Raw genomic sequence first — 16,589 nt, 5'->3', positions numbered from 1 at the left:
CTCCCATCTCCCCCCCCCGCCCCCTCCCCCCTGCCCCTTTCCTTCCTTCTCTCCTTCCCTCCACTCCCTTCCTTCATCCCAACCACTTCCTCCCCTCCCCTCCCCCCTCCCCTCCCCCCCCTCACCTCCTTTCCCCTCCCCTCCCCTCCCCTTTCCTTTCCTTTCCTTCCTTTGTTCAGCAGTGAAAACTGACTTAGTGGAGAGGCTGCTTTTTGTCTTTGGAAGAAGAATTCATCTCAGAATTTTCTCAGTGTCTTGTCTATGGGCATCCATAGCTGCACAATGAAGTCAGAAGCAGCCCCAGCAGGGTCAGAGACAGCTAGAGCAGAGGAGAAACTGACCCACACGTAACGAAAGATGCCTGGCCTCAGAAAAGCAGACTTCTCAGAAAAACCATCCTCCTGTGGTGGAGCTATGGGGAACACGTTTGTGGGTCCTAGTACCTCTGTTTGTAGGGTCCCTTGGAGATCTACTGCTTCTGACTTCGGAGCTTCCCTTTGATGCTTGCTGCCCCTCCCTAACCCCTTCCTCAGACATTCTCACGCAGCCCAACTTTCCCTAGGAAAACTGTTGGTTTACAAGGACCTGGTTCATTCTTTCAGACACGCCCACTGTCACTAAACACGTAGTGCATCAACTAATGAATACAGAACCTATAGCCCTGCCCAGATATTGCTGCATTTTCAAAAGGAGGAAGAAATGACCTGTAGGTCAAAGGTCAACTCACTTTCCAATAACTACAAAGTTAGGGCCCATGCCTGGGTAGTAGTGAGACTCCAGGGAGCCTAGTTTAGCTCCTGAGGACCAACACTGAATCAAAGCTCTCTTCTAAAAGCAGGTGCAAAGCCACCTATTTCCTTTGAGCCTTCATGGCTTGCTCATCGCAACATCTGTCCACCAGACACAATACAGTTTTCTTTGAGGATGGACCGCTGCAGAGGAAGTGATCCTTGGTAATGCGCCAGGCAGGGGTTGTTCTTTGGAAGTCTGGGGCCTAAGCTTGTGGCATTGTTGTACAGGGTTACACAGTGTTAACTTTTTCTTTTTTTCTTTTCTTCTTTCTCTCTTTCTTTCCTTCTCTTCTTATCTCTTTCTTTTTGAAAAAAAAAAGCCTTGTTATACTCAAGAGTCAAGTAGTTTCACATTTAGAAGCATATGCGTGTATGCACATGCACACACACACTTAGGCTCTCGATGTATATGTGTTTGTGGGTACATACTAGCCCCTGGGATCCTCCGGGCCCTGCCTCCCTAGTCCTAGGATTATAGTCACATACCACTGTTCCTGGTTTGTGCTGGAGATCTGAACTTAGGCTCTCAGGCTTGTGCAGCAAAGTTCTTTACCGACTGGACCATTTTCCTATCCCTGACAGTATAGTTTTCTTTAAAAGCATTGTCTTAGTTTCCCCAGATTCTGGTATTCTGGCATAGAACCAGTTTGCTAAAGCCCAGTAGTGGCTGCTCAGTCTCAAGGGAGCCCAGATCTGAGAACCATGTGCTTCTAAACCAATTACTATTCCAGGCAGTGGGAGGAGGGGGCCTGGCTCTGCAGCCAGAATTGCCTACCCCAAATCCTTGTTCTGTCATTCGGAGGCTCTATGACTTTGATCAATCCACTAAATTAGTGTATGGTGAATTTCCTTTGTTGCGATTACATACTGGAGGAGAAGCAGCTAGAGGAAGAAGGGGTTTGTTTTTGGCTCGTGGTGTAGGGTGCAGTCCCTCACTGTGGCGAAGGCGTGGCTGCAGGACCAGCTCATAACTGCAGCTCCCAGAACGTGAGGTTTCACTGGATGGATCATGTCCACAGAGAGAGACAGGACAGGAAGCAGAGATGGACTGTAATGCTCAGCTTTCCCTCCCAAAACCGTCATCCATCTAGGCTCTACCTCTTAAAGGTTCCACAGCCTTCCCAAGCAGTACCCTACCTAAGGCACAGATGGCTGTTCAAACATTAACCCCGTGGGGAGACATTTTAGGTGCTGACCATAAGAATTTGTAAAGCTGTAACTTGCTGAGGCCTCTGTTTCTTCATTTGTACAATCTTCTCAGAGGACTTGGACAAGAATCAAGGGTGGAGGAGCACATGGGATATACTTAGGGCAGAACTGGCAGAGGTGTTTGATTGGTGTTTTCATTGGCTGTCTAGCTTCCAGCTGAAAGAGTCTAGCTTCTAGCTGAATCAAATGATGGCTATTGCTTTTGTTTACCTGTCTATCAGTCTACCCATCCATACCTCCATTCATTTAGTAATTACTCTGCTATATGTCATTTAGTAGTCCTAGATGGGAAATCTGTCTCTCCGTCTCGGTCTCTGTCTGTCTCTGTCTCTCTGTGTCTCTGTCTCTCTGTGTCTCTGTGTCTTTGTCTCTTTGTCTCTGTGTCTCCGTGTGTCTCTCTCTCTCTCTGTGCGTGTGTATGTGTGTGTGTGTATGTATGTTTAGATAGGGTCTCATTATGTAACCCTGACTGGCTTGGAGCTCCCTATATAGACCAGGCTGACCTTGAACTCACACAGATCCAATTGCCTCTGCCTCCTGAGTGCTGGGATTAAAGGTGTGCACCACAATACACAGCCAAAAGTAGGATTCTTAATGAATCCAGAAATTCTTCCAAACATGCTTTTAGCCTACTTAATCCATCCTTTCTTAAGAGGCAATGAATAACCTTTTCCCTTGTTGAATTTCCTCTTATCTCCATTGATCTTCACCTACTCTCCTCTTTTAGCATTGACTCTATGATAAATTTCCTTTTTGCTTACGTCCTGATGCCTCTTGTTGGCTATCTTTTTAACTAGCATGAATGTTGCTGTATTTCTCTGTTTTTATATTCTGCATGATGCCTAGTCTATTGAAGATGATTGATAAATCACTCATGGAATGAATAGCCAAAGTTGTTGCTAGAAAAAAAGCACCTCTCGGGAATGAGTAGGGAGGCCAGCCAGCTCCATCTGTGTTCATATAGGACAACCGTTTACAGTGATAGCATTTGCCTTCATCTAGCCATCTCTGCTTTTGAAGAGGCTGGTAGGTAAGAAAATAAAATAAATATTTCTAGATTCCACAACGAGGCTCGGCAATATCACATGTGTATGTAGGCTTGTGCATGTGTGTGCACACATGTGTATGTAGGCTTGTGCATGCGTGTGCACACATGTGTATGTAGGCTTGTGCATGTGTGTGCACACATGTGTATGTAGGCTTGTGTATTTGTGCACGTGCTCTCCTAACCTTTTCATTTCCCCTTTGAGTATGTCTGTTTATTACTCTAAACACAAGAGCCTGTAATGCCTTAGAACCTTGCAGCCTTAGGGCTGGTCCCCGCAGTGACTCTGGCTTGGCCCGGGGCTCTCTGGGGTAGCTCTCTGTTGCAGATTTCCCAGTGTTTTTGCCTTGCCTCAGTTGAACCATGGTGTGTGATCTCTTAGAGCCCATGGCTTGGGCACCACCTTGGGCAGTACCAACCTTGTTCTTATTTTCAAGTTATGCCCATGCACTGAAACTTTGGTAAGTTCCCTGAGATCTGGTGGTTTGGGTTCTTTTCAAACTACCCAGAAGAGGAGAGAATGTGATCACAAAGGTAGTGTCTCCCAGGCAAGGTGCATCCATAGAAGGCTGACCTCTGTAATGTCCCCAAGCAAGACACAGCCATAGCAGTTGGACCTCTGTGATAGCCCCTAAATATGAGAAACTGACCGCTTGGCTTGTTGTCATAGGTTCCCAGTCTCCCCTAAAAATTAAAGATTGAAAAATTAATAAATAAAACTCCCTTCAAGTTTCCTGGCGAGTGACAGAGGAGAGGGAGCGTGGGGTCTGTCACATTGCTGGGTGAACAGAAACAGGGAAAATATCCTTCCTGACACAACCAGTGTCCAAGAGAGGATGCTAATTCATTTCCGAAGATAAAGGAAAGAGACTAACTTGCCTAATGAGTGTGTTTTGATATTGAGCTCATTTGAATGAGTCGCTTAGTCTTTTGCTTTTGACATTTAATATCTCCTCCAGTATTATCATGATGTTAATTCTAAAGAAAAAAAAATAGAAAGTCCCCCTCTGTAATTTGAATAGGAAAGAATCGCTTTTTATTAATTAGGTTATTTATTTACTTCATATCCCAACCACAGCTTTGCCTCCCTTTTCTCCTCAAAGCCCATTCTTCTCCACCCCCCCCCCACTCCTTCCCTTCTCCTCAGAAAACGGGAGCCCTCCTATGGATATCAACCAGCCTGGGCACATCAAGCTGCAGTAAGACTAGGCATCTCCTCTTCTATTAAGCTGAACAGGGCAGCCCAGTAGGGAAAGAGATCCAAGGACTAACAACGTAGTCAGAGACAGGCCTGGCTCCTGCTTTAAGAGTCCCACATGAAGACCCAGCTGCACAACTGTTACATATGTGCAGAGGGCCTAGGTCCATTCCATGCATGCTCTCTGATTAGTAGTTCAGTCTCTGTGAGCCGTTATGGGCCCAGGTTAGTTGGTTCTGTATGTTTTCTTGTGGTGTCCTTGACCCCTCTGGCTCCTTCAATCCTTCTGCCCCTCTTCCACAGGCTTCCCCAAACTCCACATAACGTTTGGCTGTGGGTCTCTGCATCTGTTTCCTTCAGTTTCTGGGTGAAGCCTCTCCGATGACAGTTATGCTGGGCTCCTGTCTGTAAGTATACAGAAGATCATGAAGAGTGTCAGGGTGGGCTCTCTCTCATGGCATGGGTCTCAAGATGGACCAGTCAGTGGTTGGCCCGTCCCTCAAATTCTGCCCCATCTTTGACTCCTACACATCTTGTACGTAGGACAAATTGTGGATCTAAGGTTTTGTGCCTGGGTTGGTGTCTCAATTCTTCCACTGGAAGGCTTGCCTAGTTATAGTAGATGGCCCTTTCAGGTCCCTATTCCCCATTGCTACCTGATTCTTGGAAGTTTTCATTGTTGTAGTTTTCTGGCTCATCCCAGACATGCCCCACCCCCAATCCAGTTGTCTCTTCCAGTTCTCTCTCCCTATTCTCCCCCACCTCATCCCTCCTGTTCCTAACCTCACCTCCTCCCCTGCCCAGTCCCCTTACTCCATTTACCCCTGATGTAAAATCTATTTCCCTTTCTCAGTGAGATTCAAACGAGCCTCCTTGGGCCCTCCTTGTTACTTAGCTTCTATGAGTCTGTGATTTGTAACATGGTTATCCTGTACATTATGAATAATATTCACTTATAAGTGAATATGTACCATGTTTGTCTTTCTGGGTCTGGGTTATTTCACTCAGGATGATCTTTTCTAGTTCCATCCATTTGCCTAGAAATTTCATGATGTCATTGTTTTTAATGGCTAAGTAATTTTCCACTGTGTAAATGAACTGTTCTTTATGCGTTCTTCTGTTGAGGGACATCTGGGTTGTTTCCAGTTTCTGGCTATTATGAATAAAGTTGCTATTAACTTAGTTGACCAAGTGTCCTTGTAGTATGGTGGAGCATCTTTTGGGTACATGCTAAGGAGTTACCACTCCTTATCTGGGTCATCAGATAGAGCTAGTCTCAAATTTCTGAGAAAATGCAAAATTCATTTCTAAAGTGGTTGTACAAGTTTGCACTCCCACCAGCAATGGAGGAGTGTTCTCCTTGCTCCACATCCTTGCCAGCATGTGCTATCTCTTGAGTTTTGCGTTTTAGACATCCTGATTGGTGTAAAATAGAATCTCAGTGTTGTGATCTGCATTTCCCTGATGACTAAGGATGTAGAACATTTCTTTAATTGTTTCTCAGCCAGTAGAGATTCCTCTGTCAAGAATTCCCTGTTTAGATTTTTACCCTATTTTTAAATTGGGTTATTTGGTTTGTTGATATCTAGTTTCTTGAGTTCTTTATATATTTTGGATATCAGCTTCTGTCAGATGTGAAATTGGTGAAATTTTTTTCCTGTTCTGTAGCTTGCAGTTTGTCCTATTGAAGGTGTCCTTTGCCTTACAGAAGCTTTTTAGTTTCATGAGGTCCCATTCATTGTTGATTTTAGTGCCTAAGCTGTCTGTCGGCGTTCTGTTCAGGAAATTATCCTCTGTGCCAATGTATTCAAGACTATTCCCCACTTTCTCTTCTATCAGATTTAGTATATCTGGTTTTATGTTGATCCACTAGGACCTTTGTGCAGGGTAAAACATATAGATCTATTTGCATTCTTTTACATGCAGACTTCCAATCGGACCAGCATCATTTGTTGAAGATGCTTTCATTCTATTCATTGTATAGTTTTGGCTTCTTTGTCAAAACTCAAGTGTTCATAGATCTGTGGGTTTATTTCTGTTTCTTCAATTTGATTCCATTGATCAACCTGTGTTTTTTTATGCCAGTACCATGAGGTTTTCATTACTATTGTTCTGTGGTATACCTTGTGTAGTATCAGAGATGGTGATACCTCTGGAAGTTCTTTTATTGTAAGGATTGTTTTAGTCATTCTGGGGTTTTGTTTTTTTTTTTTTTTCCTATGTGAAGTTCAGTATTGTTGTTTCAAGGTCTGTAAAGAATTGTTTTGGAATTTTAATGGGAATTGTGTTGAATCTGTAGATTGCTTTTGGTGGGATGGCAGTTTTTACTATGTTAAGCCACTGTCAGCATGGGAAATCTTTCTTATCTTCTGATATCTTCAATTTCTTTCTTCAAAGATTTGAATGCCTTGTTATACTTTTACTCCATTGGTTAAAGTTACACCAAGATATTTTATATTATTTGTGGCTATTGTGAAGGGTGTTGTTTCCCTAATTTCTTTCTTCCCCCATTTATCTATTGTATGTAAGATGGCTACTGAATTTTTTTTTTTTTTTTTTTAGTTAATTTTATTTCCAGCCACTATGCTGAAGGTGTTTATCAGCTGTAGGAGTTCTGTGGTAGAATTTTTGGGGTCAGTTGTCTATAGTATCATATTATCAGCAAGTATTAATACTTTGATGTCTTCCTTTCCCGTTTGAATCCCCTTGATCTCCTTTAGTTGTCTTATTGCTCTAGATAAAACTTCAAGTATTATATTGAATAAATACAAAGAGAGCGGACAGCTTTGCCTTGTCCCTGATTTTAGTAGAATTGATTTAACATTCAATTTAATGTTGGCTCTTGGCTTGCTGTATATTGCTTTTACTGTGTTTAGATGTGTGTTTTGTACCCTTGATCTCTCCAAGACTTTTAACGTGAAGGGGTGTTGGATTTTGTTAAAGACTTTTTCAACATATGAGATGATCATGTGGGCTTTTTCTTTCAGTTTGTTAATATGGTGGGTTATGTTTATGGATTTTTGTATGTTGAACTACCCCTGCATCTCTGGGATAAAGCCTGCTTGATCATGATAGATGATGTTTTTGATGTGTTTTTTAATTCAGTTTGCAAATATTTTATTGAGTATTTTTGCATCAATGTTCATAAAGGATATTGGTCTGAAATTCTCTTATTTGGTTGAGTTTTTATATAGTTTAGAAATCAGGGTAACTGTGGCCTTATAAAATGAATTTTTCAGTGTTCCTTCTGTTTCTATGTTGTGGAATAATTTGAAGAGTATTGGTATTAGCTCTTCTTTGAAGGTCTGGTAGAATTCCAGACGAAAAACATCTGGCGCTGGGCTTTTTCTAGTTGGTGACTTTTAATGACTGCTTCTATTTTCTTAGGGGTTAGGCTTAAATTGTTTTCCTGATCTTGGTTTACTTTTGGTAATGGTATTTATCATGAAAATTGTTCATTTTATTTAGATCTTCCAATTTCATGAAGTTTAGTTTTTTAAAGTAAGAACTAATGACTCTAGATTTCCTTGGTGTCTGTTGCTATGTTCCCTCCTGCTTTTATATCTGATTTTGTTAATTTGGAAATTCTCTGTCTTTTTGTTAGTTTAGCTAAGGGTCTGTTTATCTTGTTGATTTTCTCAAAGAACCAACTCTTTGTTTCATTGGTTCTTTGTGTTGTTCTCTTTGTATTTTATTGAGCTCAGCCCTGATTTTGATTATTTCCTGATGTATACTCCTCTTGAGTGTATTTGCATCTTTTTGTTTTAGAGCTCTCAGATGTACTGTTTAGTTGCTAGTATGAGATCTCACTAATTCCTTTATGTAGGCACTTAGTCCTATGAACTTTCCTCTTAGCATTGCCTTCATTTTGTCCAGTAAGTTTGGGTATGTTATGCCTTCATTTTCAATGAATTCTAAAAAGTCTTTAATGTCTTTCTTTATTCCTTGATCCAGTGGTCATTGAGTAGAGAGAGTAGTTTAGTTTCTATGAGTTTGTAGACTTCATGATGTTTCTATTGTTGAAGTCCAACTTTAATCCATGGTGGTCTCTATTGAGATTTGCTTTATGACCCAGGATATAGTCAATTTTGGAGAGGGTTCTGGGAATTGATGAGAAGAAGGTATATTCCTTTGTGTTTGAGTGAAATGTTCTGTAGATATCTGTTAGGTCCATTTAAGTCATAACTCCTGTTAGTTCCATTATTTCTCTGTTTACTTTCTGTCTCGATACCTGTTCATTGGTAAGAGTCAGGTGTTTAAGTCTCCCACTATTAATGTGTGGGGTTCGATATGTGATTTAAGCTTTAGTAATGTTTCTTTTACAAATGTGAGTGCCCTTGCATTTGGGGTATAGATATACATAATTGAGACAGTGGATTTTTCTTTTGGTGAGTATGAAGTGTCTTCCCATGTCTTCTGCTTAATTTTGGTTGAAAGTCTATTTCATTAGATATTAGAATGACTACTCCAGCTTGCTTCTTGGGTCTATTTGCTTGGAAAATATTTTTTTCTAACCCTTTATTCTGAGATAATATCTATCTTGATGTTCGAATGTGTTTCTTATATGGATCCCATTTTCCTATCCATTCATTAGTCTGTGTCTTTATTGGGGAATTGAATCCATTGGTATTGAAAGATGTTAATGATCAATGATTGTTAACTTGTTATCTTTCTGTTGTTGTTGGTGGTGGTGGTGGTGTGTGTGTGTGTGTGTTTCCCTTCTTTTCATTTTGCTGGTATGAAATTATTTATTTCTTGTGTTTTCTTGGGAATAGTTAACCTCTATTTCCATTTTCAGGTCTCAGATGGTTTTTATCCATTCCCTTCACTCACTTGATTGTATGTTCCTCTATTTCTTTATGGGATTTATTCCTGTTTTAAGGCCTCAACCATCTTCGTAAGATTGGACTTACGGTTATTTTCTTGTGCTTCCGCTGTGTAGGATATCCAGGGCTTGCTGTTGTAAGTAAAATGGCTGGACGCTGGTGGTGCTATATTGCCCTGGCTCTTGTTAATTGTGTTCTTATGGCGGCCTTTAGCCATCTGAGTTTTGTCCAGTGGTGTGCATGGGGAGGTAACAAGACAATTTTCAGGAGTCTGTTCCCCTTCTACTATGGGGTGGATTCCAGGTCATCAGGCTTGCAGATAACACTTTACTTTTATCGGCTCAGCTGTCTTACTGGCCCTAATATTTTACTTTGATAAGTCATATTTTTGATTAATAAAGACATTCAAGTTTGTTATAGAAAAATTAAAAAGCATGATGGACTCCAAGAGGCCGATGAAGATCAATGATCCCTGTGTCAAGATAAAAAGCATAATGAATATCCCATCACATGTAAACATAATTAATACCCATCACACATAAACATAATTAATGCCCCTATCACATGTAGCTGTGACAGAGTGGGGGAAGGAGGAGAACGACTTAGTGCTGTTTGTTTTGCTCATTGTTTTATCTCCGGCTTCTAGAATTGTGCCTTATAGACGATACGTGCTCAGTAGAAGTTTGTTCAAAAAGTAAAAGATGGATTCCTGGAAACATTGGGAGCATCCCATCAGAAGCTTTCACAGTTCCCTTCCCCAGGACTGTCTCAGGGTGACTCTCTTCATCCTTCCATTATGCTAGCCTGCCTCTCAGCTGGCTACATTAGCAAGCTTCTTTGTCTCTTCCATTTCTAGTAAGGCATGTTCAGAACCCTTTAGTCTTCCTGCATGAATACTCTCTCCTGTTTGAAGGAAAGGGTTTTTGTTGTTGTTGTTGTTGTTTTGCTTTTTAATAGTAAAAAGGGTCAAATTCTGTCCCCTGTTATAAACCATGTCACCATGGAACGATGATATGCCTGATACATTTTGTAATAGGGTGTCCCTAACCATGCAAACGAATCTCTCTATCAGAACATACAGTCTAAGAGCTAAACTTCAGTAGAATTTTTTTCTCAGTTGTGTCTCCTAGCATTGCCAAAGTCTGAGAGAAGAGGAAAAAAAAAACAGTGAAATTTGATGCATCGAGCCAAGCAGAGGGCTCAGAATTAAGCAAGCTGCCACAGAGACACAGCAGCACAACAGCCAAATATAGGGCTCTAAATAGAGCTGTGTGCTTTCACTGGTTTGGTCTGATTGCGAGTCAGAGGCTGCTGCTTGGCTTCTGGGCATCCTAGGCCGGAATCGCTGCCAATCCCCAGAGCAATGTGAGGATGATCTTCATCACTTCTGCTGAGACAGATGCCTAGGCGCGGTGTGAACAGGATGTTTATGGCTTTGCAGCCTCCTGAGTGGCTTGGATGATGTGTAGACTACTAGTAAGGGTTAATCAGCTTGTTTGTCTCCTTCGCTGTCAAGGGAAGTGTTTCCAGAAGATTCTGTGGCTTTGGCAAAGATCAACGGAAAGGTGATTCGTGCAGTAATGTCCTTTGTGGGCCTGAACGTGGACTGTTGTCCTTTCTGTACACTGGAAACTATGCTCAGAGAATATCTTAAATGTTCACCTCTGGGAAATGGGATACATGGATAGCTTTTTCATTAGATTAGGACATCATGCTCCTTTTGAGACAAGATCTCAATACATAGCCCTGGCTAGCCCGGAACTCACTATATTGACCAGGCTAGCCTTGAAGCAGGATAACAGAGATCTTCCTGCCTCTGCCTCCTAAATGCTGGGGTTAAACCATGCCCAGCCACCATTTGTTTTCTTGATGTTAGAACTTCTGACCCAGGCTAGATGGAAAGTCAAAGTCTTTTTAAGTTGCATTTTTTAAAAAAATTTTTTAATTACTTTAAACTGGGCATGGTGGCATACTCCTTTAGTTCTAGTAAGGGGGACAGAGGGCACTTAGATCTCTGTGATGTTGAGGCCAGCTTGCTTTACAGATAGAGTTCTAAGCTAACCAGAGCTACAGAGTGAGACCCTGCATTTAAAACAAAACAAAACAACAACAACAAAAACCACAAATGCCATTAAGAGTTGAGAGAAAGAAGAACACACTGCTTGGTGTGGGGTGGGGAGTATAAACTAGTGCAGCCACTGTAGAAAGAATGGAGAATTCTCAAAAGCCAAACTCAAACAAAATCTAAAAGTAGATCTACTATAAGACCCAGGATACCCCTGTATGTATGAACCTGGAGGATGCTGGATGCTGCCCCAGAAGTGCCTGCACACCTGTGTTTGCGCTGCACTCTTGCTAACAGCAGCCAGGCAAGATATCCACCCTCGGATGAGTGAATAGAGAAAGTGTGCCTAGCTGTACTGACTAGTGGTAGTTGGAAAACATACTATTGCACAGAGGGGTGTGATGTAATTAATGACAATGGGCCGGGTGGAGAAGATGGAGTGTTTATTCAGATCTGTCCCTGTGTCTGCAGAGATAGGAATGTTGCTTTGCAGGTCACCTCTGGAATGAAGTTCTCAGGACAGAATGGGGAGAGAAAGTGAGCATGGCCTTGCATCTACCTCTTTCTCAGATGCCAAAGGACCGTAATTTCAGAATAATGTGTCCTGACCCCTTTCAGCCTCTGCTCTCCAAGTCAATGATGAGCAACAGAAGCATTGAGAGGTCTCAGAAACCTGTTGACTGAACTTGATCACCTACTTAAAATTGAAAGCACTGGGTCAGCTTCTCTTGCCAGGAAGGTCCTCGATCACAAGGAGTAGGTTCAGGCCGTGCGGGACTGACGTCACCAATTAAAAATGATGCAATAATTGGAGGCTGACCCCAGACTGCAAACATTCCTTATGGAGATGACTCGTTGGCAGTATTCCTGGTATGTCTGTTGGTCCTGCTCAGATGGGCTGACTGAGAACATTACCCCGTTTTCCAGACTGGGAAGCAAGAGCTTTGACCTGCTATGGCTCATCCTTTGTTGCGTTGGCTTGATCTGGCTGCCATATTGAGATGAGAGTGTCTGGGTTAGGAGACTTCACGCAGAGATTGACTTCACACATTATCTGGCCTCCACTGGTTCTATTCACCCTGCATTCTTCTGTGGAGTGGCTGGGTAGACCATGAAATGGCCCCCAAGCTGTCTCAGAAGAGCTCCATTTTTCAGACTGTAGCAAGGAATTGCAACATCCGCAGCTGAGATGCACTGAGCCAGTCTCAGGGCATCTCTCAAGAGGTGTCATAAAGGGTCTTTTGGACCTTCCTAGCACGCCTGTGGATTCTCTATTCCTGCGCTAAGCCTCCTGGCCATCTTTCTGAGAAAGCCCCCGAGGGTAGGCAATCCCAGCAAGGGGTAGTGGTTGGGAACATTAGGAGATGAAATTAAGTCTCACCAGTTTGCTGCTTGTCAGCATCTCTGATCGCACGCTTGGCTGGGGCGGGAGCTGAAACCCAAGACTCAAAGAAGGTTTTAGGTTATGCGTACACTGCAGTTCCAGGTGTGTTTATCGGTGCATTGCAGGCGCAGGTGTTAGGTTATCTCTAAGTGGCAGGGACAGATTGTAGGTTCCTTGTGCTTTATGGTTCTGCTGGGCTGGCTTCATTGCTCCTGGGAGTATATAGTGTGGGTGAACTGCTCCAGTCTTTATCCTCCCAAGCCCTGACTCTCCAGGGCGGTGGTTCCCGGGCCTGGAAATAGCACTTAGAATAACCCCGATCTTGAGATGCACCAGTCCCTTGTCAGCACTTATTAAAATTAGAAGCAGCCCTGAGCTAGCAATCAAGACTGGGTGACTTCATTGAATTGTCACTTTATCTGGATCTCGTAATTTCCAGTCACGTCTTTAATCCCTGCAATACCCTGGGAGGAAGGGTTTATAATTTTGAAGATGTTTCCTTGCTTCTTTGTTTCCGGATGGAACTGGCTGGATCTTTCGGTATCAGCAATGATGTGTTAACTGGAGCATTGGTGCACAAAGACCATAATAGGAGGTGTATAGTAGTTCAGTTTTCAAGGGTTAGCTTGACTAGTGAATGAGAACATGAAGCTTAGAGGAATGGGCAGTTCACTTGGTGCTACGTCCATCCTGTCCAGCTAATTCCAGAGCAAAGAGGATAGCAGTGTAACCCTAATGTCTTCCTCCTTCTCAAAGTGCTTGCCAGCATCGCCTGTGTCCCAGGTTTCCTAGTGTGCCCCGTAGGCTTAATCTACCCTCAGAACCAAACTGAGCTGTCTTGAACTCCTCCTCAAAGAGGCTCTCACCTGGTTCAGCACTGGTTAGATAGTTGCTGTCACGGGGTTGGGCTGGTAGCTCAGTCTGCAAAGTGGACACTGGATCTTCACCACCCACATCAAAAGCCAGTGCCGGGGTAGCATGTGTCTGTAACCCCAGGCACACTGGAAGCTGAGAGGAGACAGGCACATTGCTAGAACTCACTGACCAGCCAGCCAAGCCAAGTCAATGAGCCCCAGCTCAGGGAGAGTCCCTTCTTCACACGGTGGAGGGGCCAGAGAAATGGCTCAGGGATCAGGTCACCGCTTTTTCAGAGGACCTGAGTTTGCTCTCAAAACCCATGTCAGGTGACTCGCAACTATCTATGGCTCCAGTTTCACGGGATCTAGTGCTCTCTTCTGAACTTCATGGCTGTACATGCTAACATACGCGCCTACTCACATGTACAAAAAGGTAATGTGAAAAGAGATCAAGGAAGACACGTCATACCAGGCATGGTGGTGTATGCCTTCTAATCCCAGCACTTACGAGGCACAGTTAGGCGGATCTCTGAGTTTGAAGCCAGCCTGTTCTACCCAGGACTACACAGAGAAACACTGTCTTGGGGGTCGGGGAGGAGGACAACACTTCATGCCGACCTCTTAGCTCCACAGTCATGCAGGCATATATGCATGTGTACCTACAAACCCGCATGCACACAGACACACAACACCCCACCCCCACCCTATACACAGGGCAGGGGATATCAACCGAAGAATGACATTGTCCAACTGACTGGCTTTGCAACATCTATCATCTGCTCTGTGGCTCACCAACTTGATGTAGCCACCCAGGGGCACCAGGTTTGCTCAGGGTGAAAGGTCACTCTAAGCCACCAGCCATTGGGAACCAGGAAAAGTCCGTCTTGCCCTTTCTATAACAATGTCATTGTTTGCTAAGACCTTAGGAACTGACCTTGGAGTCACTTAGACCAGTTTGCCCTCTTCAGACCCCATCACACCAAATCCCGCTTTACATTTACAGTCATGGCTCATATGGAACAATTTCTGCTCTTGTTGGAGCACTACCACCGATGGTACCAGAAACCTCACTCATCCTCCTCCCCCTCGCCCTGGGCTCCCTCAGCTCACCTGTGCATCCTGATCCTCTAACTCCTTCATACAGAACCTGCAGATCACCCTTGTGTCAATCAAAAAGGATGAGCAGTTGAGATCTCCGAAGCATTCCCTGAAATGCAGCAAGCAAAATAAGACTATTCCTTGTCCCTACGAAATTCACATTCTAGTGGGGAAGACAGACAGTAAATACAGGGTCTCCTCGGGAGGGATGCCGGGATGTAAGCAAAGCAGCATGAGGAGCTCACGAGTGAGGGGTGACATTTGTGGCAGTGTACTTGGGAAGGCCTGTGTGGGTGACAGGGAGCTCCGTGTGGCTTGAAGTTTAGATAGAGGGAATAGCAGGCATGAGGGCCCCATGGCTGAAACAGTTTCACTCTATCCAAGAAAGGACAATGAGCCAGGCATGTTAATACATACCTAGAACTCCAGCTCTCAGGAGGTGAGTCTGAATTTGTTATATAGCCACTCTAGGCTATATAACAAATTCAAAATAAACCTTGAGCTGTTGTCTTACCTAATAAATAAAGTAAAAAGCAGAGAAGCCATTCTTCCAGTGTATTTCCAACATCAAGGAGATGCTGGGCTCCCAGCAGCCAGCACCATACATCAGCATCGTGATGGCTCCCTCCATGATGCCAGCATCCTTGGGGATAGTTTGCATACTCTTAGTGCCTAAGAGCTTTGTGAGGGTGGTCCTTCACAGCCCACATCTGTCATCAAGTAGTTAAGATGCCACCTCTGCTTACCTGAAGCAGGTTGCTGAGGGGGTGTCAGCCGCAGCACATTCAAGCACACTCCGCCCTTCCCAACAATACTATTCAGAGTTACCCACTGCTCTCTGCACACTATGTGCCTCTCTCTCTTCCTCTGATGTATTCTCCTACCCTCTCTTGAATAGACCTCTCTTGCTTGCTTGCTTTTCTTATCAAAATACCACCTCCTCTTAGAAGCCCATCCCAAATCTTCTTTACACCACTTAGCACAGTTCAAGTGTGGCAAAGAACATTTTCTGTGTCTGGAGACAATGGTGGAGGCTCAGGTGGACAGAGGGCACATTTATTCATGGAAGCTTGCCGCCAAGTCTGGCCAAGATCCTTGCTAAGATCGGAAGAGCCTTGCCACAGTGGTTCTGGGACAATTGCTTTGCCAAGAGAAGCTGCAAGTTGTGTGTTTTACATGGAAAGTCCTTATTTCTTGGTGCTAACCCGAGACTCTACCCTCCACCTGCCACCCCTGCAAATTGCACCACTGGAGATCCTGGCTACCAACGGGAGATCTCTGACTTACACAGGGGTTAGCCTGGGCTCTCCGGAGAGAACGGAACAAATTCTTTGTGAAATCCATCCAGTTGTTTTTCATAAGAGGGGGGGTGATTGCATCTGCTTCTTCATCCCCCGGCCTCCGTCTCAAGGCCTTGCTTTCATTTGAGCGGGAGCTGCGGGGTTCCTGTCATCATTACCATGCCCACGTGCCAGTTTCGTGTGGCATAAGTACTTCTCAAGCTTCCCTTGAACTCTGTAGCTCAGGCTTTTTTAATTTTCCTCGAGCAGTGGCGTAAATGGAGGCCGCAGTTTTCTGCTTAAGTATAATTGGCTTTAAATTGTAGGTTTAATAATGATGATGTTAGACTTAGTGCTGCCTCTCAGCCTCGGCTTGCAGTCCTTGGCAACGGGCAACGCATTGATCCCGATGCTCCCCTTAGAAGGGGACAGCTGCTAGGACCCAAGTTCATCCTGCCCCAGGCTAGGATAGAACCGCAGGGCGATGGGGCCAGATACCTCCCTTCGTCCTGGACCACTAGGCGGAGGGAAATGAAGGAATTCTTATGTGTCCTGGGCTGGTTGGATATTTGGGGTTTGAGGTTGCCTTCTTCCTCTCTTTCTCTACCTCTGGGTTTCCCACAGCTCATTAGGAATTCCACAGGAAGCTGAGCAGAGGATCTACAAACTCCACACTGTGCTTTCTGGGCAGAAGATTTAATTGGGAGAGGGTATTAACTTAATTGGCTATCATCAGGCTTCTGGCTGTTTTCTGTATTTTAAGGAACTTTTTCTCATTTTCTCTTCTATGGTCAGTAGAGCATGCCTTTAAGAGATTAAATCGCCTTCTTCAGTGT

The 16,589-nt window shown here is 43.9% G+C and overlaps 1 protein-coding gene across 8 annotated transcripts in view; it reads left to right on the top strand.

Annotated features, from left to right (window-relative positions):
* Pdzd2 (PDZ domain containing 2) overlaps positions 1-16,589 on the top strand; it is a 380,258-nt gene that overhangs the window by 88,601 nt on the left and 275,068 nt on the right. The window lies entirely within an intron of this gene.

The sequence above is a fragment of the Mus musculus genome, chromosome 15, assembly GCF_000001635.26.
Source record: "Mus musculus strain C57BL/6J chromosome 15, GRCm38.p6 C57BL/6J".
NCBI classification, from domain to species: Eukaryota; Metazoa; Chordata; class Mammalia; order Rodentia; family Muridae; genus Mus; species Mus musculus.
This window is presented reverse-complemented; position numbering and strand designations above follow the sequence as displayed.